The following is a 5,744-nucleotide window of genomic DNA, read 5'->3' as shown; positions in this document are numbered from 1 at the left end:
ACAACATAAAGGGAGACAGTCTCAAACAATGCTCTTAACAACATAATCAATCATAAATAAGCCATCTTACCTCTGCAAAGCTACTAATAGATCTGATTGTTGCCACACAAGTTGATGTTGAATCATTATCTCCCTAACATCATGAATAATCTCCACAAGCATAGAGTCCATCCTTGAAAAGATGAATGGCAGTTAGCACAAATGTGAAGGTTCTTGAATAGCCAACCATGAGAAGTATTAATAAGCCCAAATGTAATGGCAAACTTTTCACTGTGATGAGATAAAGCATCAAACAAAATAACAAAAAATGTGACATTGTTGGGTTTTATGCAAAAGTAGCGTCTGTTCAAATAGTTGAAGGGATTCCTTGCAAAATCCATGAATAACATATCCTACAATAATAAAACTCCAAGAGACAATATCATGTTTATACATTTTACGAAACATTTTATGTGCATCAATATCTACAAAAATAGGTCCATGGCATTATTAAGATACCCCTTACGTGCATATCCAACAAGTATTGGTCCCATTAAGGAATTTGAAGAAAAAGTTTCACGACCTCATCTACGTTCCCATCTTCTACATACCCTGATATCGTAGCATTCCAAGATACTACATTTGGTTTAGGAATTTTGTCAAACACTTGTTGTGGATTCTCTATGCAACCACATTTACCACACATATTTACAAGAAAAATCCCCACATTGGCTGATCTGAAAATCACCCTATGAGTGACCTCAGTTAAGATTTATTAAATGAAAGGTATTACAAACTCATGTGCTGGTGTGTGTTTTGTGTTATTGAAACAACGGATCGATCAGATTACCAATACACAAACATTTTGAATGGAAAGACAACAGAGAAATACAGTAAGCAACACAAAGACACAAACAATTTTAATAAGGAGTTCACCCTATTCTCCAGGGCTACGTCTCCGGTCCAGCTTCAGTGGTGGCATTATTTTATTGTCTTTGAGAAGAGAAATTACATTGCAGGGACTCGATATGAGTTCTCCTGAAGCAGACTTTGCTTGGCAGGGTGGGTCTTGGATTCCCCAAGCCACTTGGAGTACACCGAGTCTTTTTCTTCCTACCAGCTCTGTGACCCTCGGTCTATAGTGGAAAGAGCCAACTGTGATGCTCAATCCGGATAGATTCCTCTATGGGGAGGCTTTATTCTTCAAGCTCTTTGGTGCTCGATGCTATCTGTGGTCAGCTCGGCCCTCTGTCTCCTTTGCTTAGCTTTACTATTCTCTATGCTCAGTCCTCCACTCAGGGTTCACTGGTCACTGTCTCTCTGGGTCGCTTGGACTCTTCGATCTGAATCTCTCTTCTGATCTCCTATTCACTATCTCTGCTCATGGCTTTAGCCATTCGACCTCCGTGCCTGTTCGTTTCCTCTCCTTCCTACGTCAATTCACCTGTCGCATGTGTGCTTGGAATTCCCTATTCAGCGTCAGCATAACGCTCTGGAAGTAGCCACATGTCTCCCTCAGAACTGTGCTAGCCCGCTTGCCGATTCGTTGCTTTCTCCCCCGTGTCAATCAACGGATTCCAATTCCTCTTAAATCACAGCTTAATCCCCTATCAATTCCGCTCTGTCTATCGGGTGCAATCTCAGCCATCCTATCTGGGCTCCTCCAGATCGAACGTCATTCGCACGTCGAGCGCAGTTGACTTGCTCGACTGATAATGCACGATCACGGCGGTTTTTATCTCTCTTCCACTGCCACGCGTCGATCACTAAGGGTTCTCGCTCTGTTTTCTCCAAAACCGCTTACCGTTCAAGGGCGCCCCAATCAAACCGCTAGTTTCCACGATGTGGGTCCCACCATTGTATGATGGTGCTTTCTCTCTTTTCCGCCCACGCTCCTCTGGCTCCCAACGTGACCGAGTGCTTAAGCCCTACCATTTCAGCCCTGTTTGCCTAGCGAGCGTTAACGCACATCGAAAATCAGCTCCTTTTCCTGATTCGGGGCTCCCATGGGCTATTTTGACCTCCTGCATAGTCTCCATAGGCCTCGGTCAGCACGCTTTGACCGATGTCCTCGTTGTTCCATGCCGGCTACCATGGCCACTAGTTCTGGGGGTTTTTGATTACTGTTTTGGATTCTTCAAGGATTTGTTCAACCTATTTTAGTCACAGTTCTATGACAGTCATTTATGGATCCGATTCAGATCACAGCCTCCCAACTGAAAATCTTTTGGACCACCAAAAGTTGGTTTTTCTTCAAGCATCAACTAAGTGAGGAAAATGCTATCTCACTTGTCCAATATCAATCCACTTTGCACTGCTCGGCTTCGAACCTTTAAGCTCAATTCTGAGGTATTCCACCTGTCCACTGCGCGTCGTCCTTACCTTCCTGTCCAACACTATATCTTCCTGCAACTCATTAAGATATTTAGGTAGTAGGTCATCAACAGAAGGCAATTGACTCTGCTCTTCAGGGTCCTCAATCATTGAAGGTTCAAACAATCTCAAGCAATCTACATTCACGACTGAGTAGATGTGCATGTAAGCTGGCAGATCAAGGCGAAAAGCATTTTCACCAATCTTCTCAAGTGTCGTGAAGGGTCCATAGCTGATAAGTTTTAGCTTCTTACCTTCACCTTGCATCCTGTCCTTGCTGATATACAACAAGACTTGGTCTCCAACTTGAAAACTATGCTCCATCCGATGCTTATCATGCCTAGCCTTGTACTTGGCCTTGCTCTTTTCCAGCTATTCCTCAACTGCCTGGTGGATCTGCTAGATCTGTTCAATGAACCTAGTTTCTTTGTCCACATCATTGTGTCCATCAACCATGGTATCTTTACCAAAGACAAAATCCAAGGGAGACCTTGGTATGAAACCAAAGCATGTCTCAAAAGGAGATCTCTATGTAGAAGAGTGTTTGGCTCTATTGTAAGCATGCTGCACATAGCACAAGTGCTCATCCCAAAGCTTAGGATGTTTGCTGCAATATCCTCTCAGTAACTGGATCACTGTCCTGTTAACTACTTCTGTCTGGCCATCTGTTTGTGGATGAAAAGTTGTGCTTTTATTTAATTTGGTGTCCATTAGTTCCCACAGATTGGACCAAAACTTCCCCACAAATCGGGTGTCTCGATCAGATATAATAGAAGTGGGTAATCCAAAATGAACCCATACATGTTTAAAGAATAATTTTGCAGTTTGTTCAACTGTAATCTGTTTACTACAATGTATCAAAATACACATTTTGTTGAACCTATCCACAACATATTATAGATAATCATGACCTTTCCTAGATTTGGGTAGTCCTCCAACAAAATCCATGGAAATGCTCTCCCAAGGGTGAGAAGGAACTGGAAATGGAGTGTATAAGCCTAGTTTTATGTTGTTGGGCTTGCTTTTAGCACATATAGCACACCCCTTTACATATCTAGAAACTGTCTCACTCATTTTCACCCAATAACAGAACCTTTGCAGCTATGCGACTGTTTTACTTACCCTGAAGTGACCTGATATTAGAGAAGTGTGTGCTTCCCTAATTATCTTTGCTCTCTCAGTTTGTGGAATGCAGAGTTTCCCACAATGGTATAAGAGTCGGTCCTTCACATGATAGTCCAATTCTTCTACTCTTTTTCCTTGACTTAAAGTTGCATATACATCTTTAAAGTCCATATCCTGAGCTTACTGTTCTATGTAGCTTTCATGTAGCACAGAATTATGCTTAAGTATGGTAGATGCATTTATAATGGGTCTAGATAACATGTCTGCAACCTTTTTAAGTATGCCCCTTTTATATCTAATGAATAAATGAAACTGTTGTAGAAAACCCATCCATCTGTAATGTCTTGATTGTTGCAACTTAGTTTCAGAGTGTAGATATTGAAGTGGCTGATGATCAATATGTATTACTATTTCTTTGCCCATTAAATAATGTTTCCACTTTTTCACACTCTGAACTAATGCATACAATTCTTTATCATAGGTAGGATAGTTAACTACTGCATGATTAAAAGTCTCAGAATGATAATATATGAGTTTACCGTGCTGTGTCAACACTGCTCCCATGGCATAGTCACTGGGATCAGTTTGGATCTCAAATGGTCTTTGTAGATCTGGCAGTGCTAGTACAGGTGTTGTACTATTTTTTTATTTCAATGTGTCGAAGGCTTTCTGCTATTTGCCTCCCCACTGAAACACCTTGTTCAATCATGTCAAAGCATGTAAGGGAGCTGCAATTGAGGAGAAATTTGAAATGAACTTCCTCCAATATTGTGCTGCTCCTAAGAAGCTTCTCACTTCTGTAGCAAACTTGGGTTTAGGCCAGTTTACAATGACTGCCACTTTAGAGGGATCTATTTTCAATTCACCTCCCTCTACTATATGACCCAAATAATTTAGAGAGGTTTTGCCAAATTCACATTTGGAGAGTTTAACATGAAGTTTTTCTCTTTTCAAAACATCTAATGTTTGCTTAACATGCTTTAAATGTTCTTCCCACGTTTTACTAAAAATCAAAATGTCATCCAGATACACAATAACAAAATCACCAAGAAAAGTTCTGAGTACATCGTTCATTAATCTCATGAAAGTAGCAAGGGCATTGGTCAAGCCAAAAGGCATAACCAGCCATTCATACAATCCCTACTTTGTTTTGAAAGAAGTCTTCCATGCATCTTGCTCTGCAACTCTGACCTGATGGTATCCACTGTGTAAATCCAGCTTGGTGAAATAAACAACTTCCTTCAATTGATCTAAAAGATCATCTATGCGAGGAAGGGGATAACGATTTTTGATCATTATTTTATTCAGTGCTCGGTAGTCAATGCACATTCTCCATGAGCCATCTTTCTTTCTCACCAAAACAATTGGTGACCCACATGGTGGTGTGCTAGGCCTGATGAACCCTTTCTTGAGCAACTCCTGCACCTGCTTCTTGATTTCAGCATTCTCTAAAGAAAATAACCTGTACATCCCAATGTTAGGCAAAGGAACATCTTGCTGCAAAATAATATCATGTTCTATTCCCTTTTTAGGTGGCAGACCTTGAGGTTCTTGAAACAAGACAACATACTCTGAAACAATCTTTTCTATATCAGCTTGCTGATCAAAATTACAGCCCTCAAATACATTGCTTTTATCAGTTTTCTTTTCCTTTACAACCATTAGTAAGAAATGTTTCAATGAATTTATCATTCTTTTCATCTGTCCTGACTTTATGAGAGTATAATTATTCTTGAGCTTATGAGCTCTTACAAAGTATTTGATTGCATCTTTAACAAGTAGATACTTGTTCTCAGCTCTATAGAAAATAGCCTTTCTATCATACAAGTAAGGACTTCCTAAAACAATTCCACATATATCCAAAGGAATTACATTTAACTCAACCTCATCTACAAATGCTGACCCAAAAGAAAACTTGATTTTGCACTGTCTAGTCACTTGTAGTTGTGCTTTATCATTCAACCATCCTAATGGGTATGGTTTCTTATGAGGTGTAGTTTCTCATCTCAATTTCTTTACAATTACTTCAGAAATCAAATTTACTTGTGAGCCACTATCAAACAAAGTATCAATCTTTTGATATTTGGAAATGACTTGAATATGGAAAAGATCGCGCCTTTTTCTCTCATGTTCTTCATCAATAACATATTGAGCAGAATCACTAATAGATGCTTTAGAATTATTACCTTTTATAACTGTGGCTGCATTGATTGTTTCATCTCCTGAGTCTGACCCAAAATCCTTCTGAATAGCTGCAACAATCATCT

Source organism: Pinus tabuliformis, chromosome 7, assembly GCF_031772625.1.
Source record: "Pinus tabuliformis cultivar Carrire ecotype Pingquan chromosome 7, CPIR1, whole genome shotgun sequence".
Lineage (NCBI taxonomy): Eukaryota > Viridiplantae > Streptophyta > Pinopsida > Pinales > Pinaceae > Pinus > Pinus tabuliformis.
The sequence above is the reverse complement of the archived record's forward strand: the minus strand, read 5'-3'. Positions refer to the sequence as shown.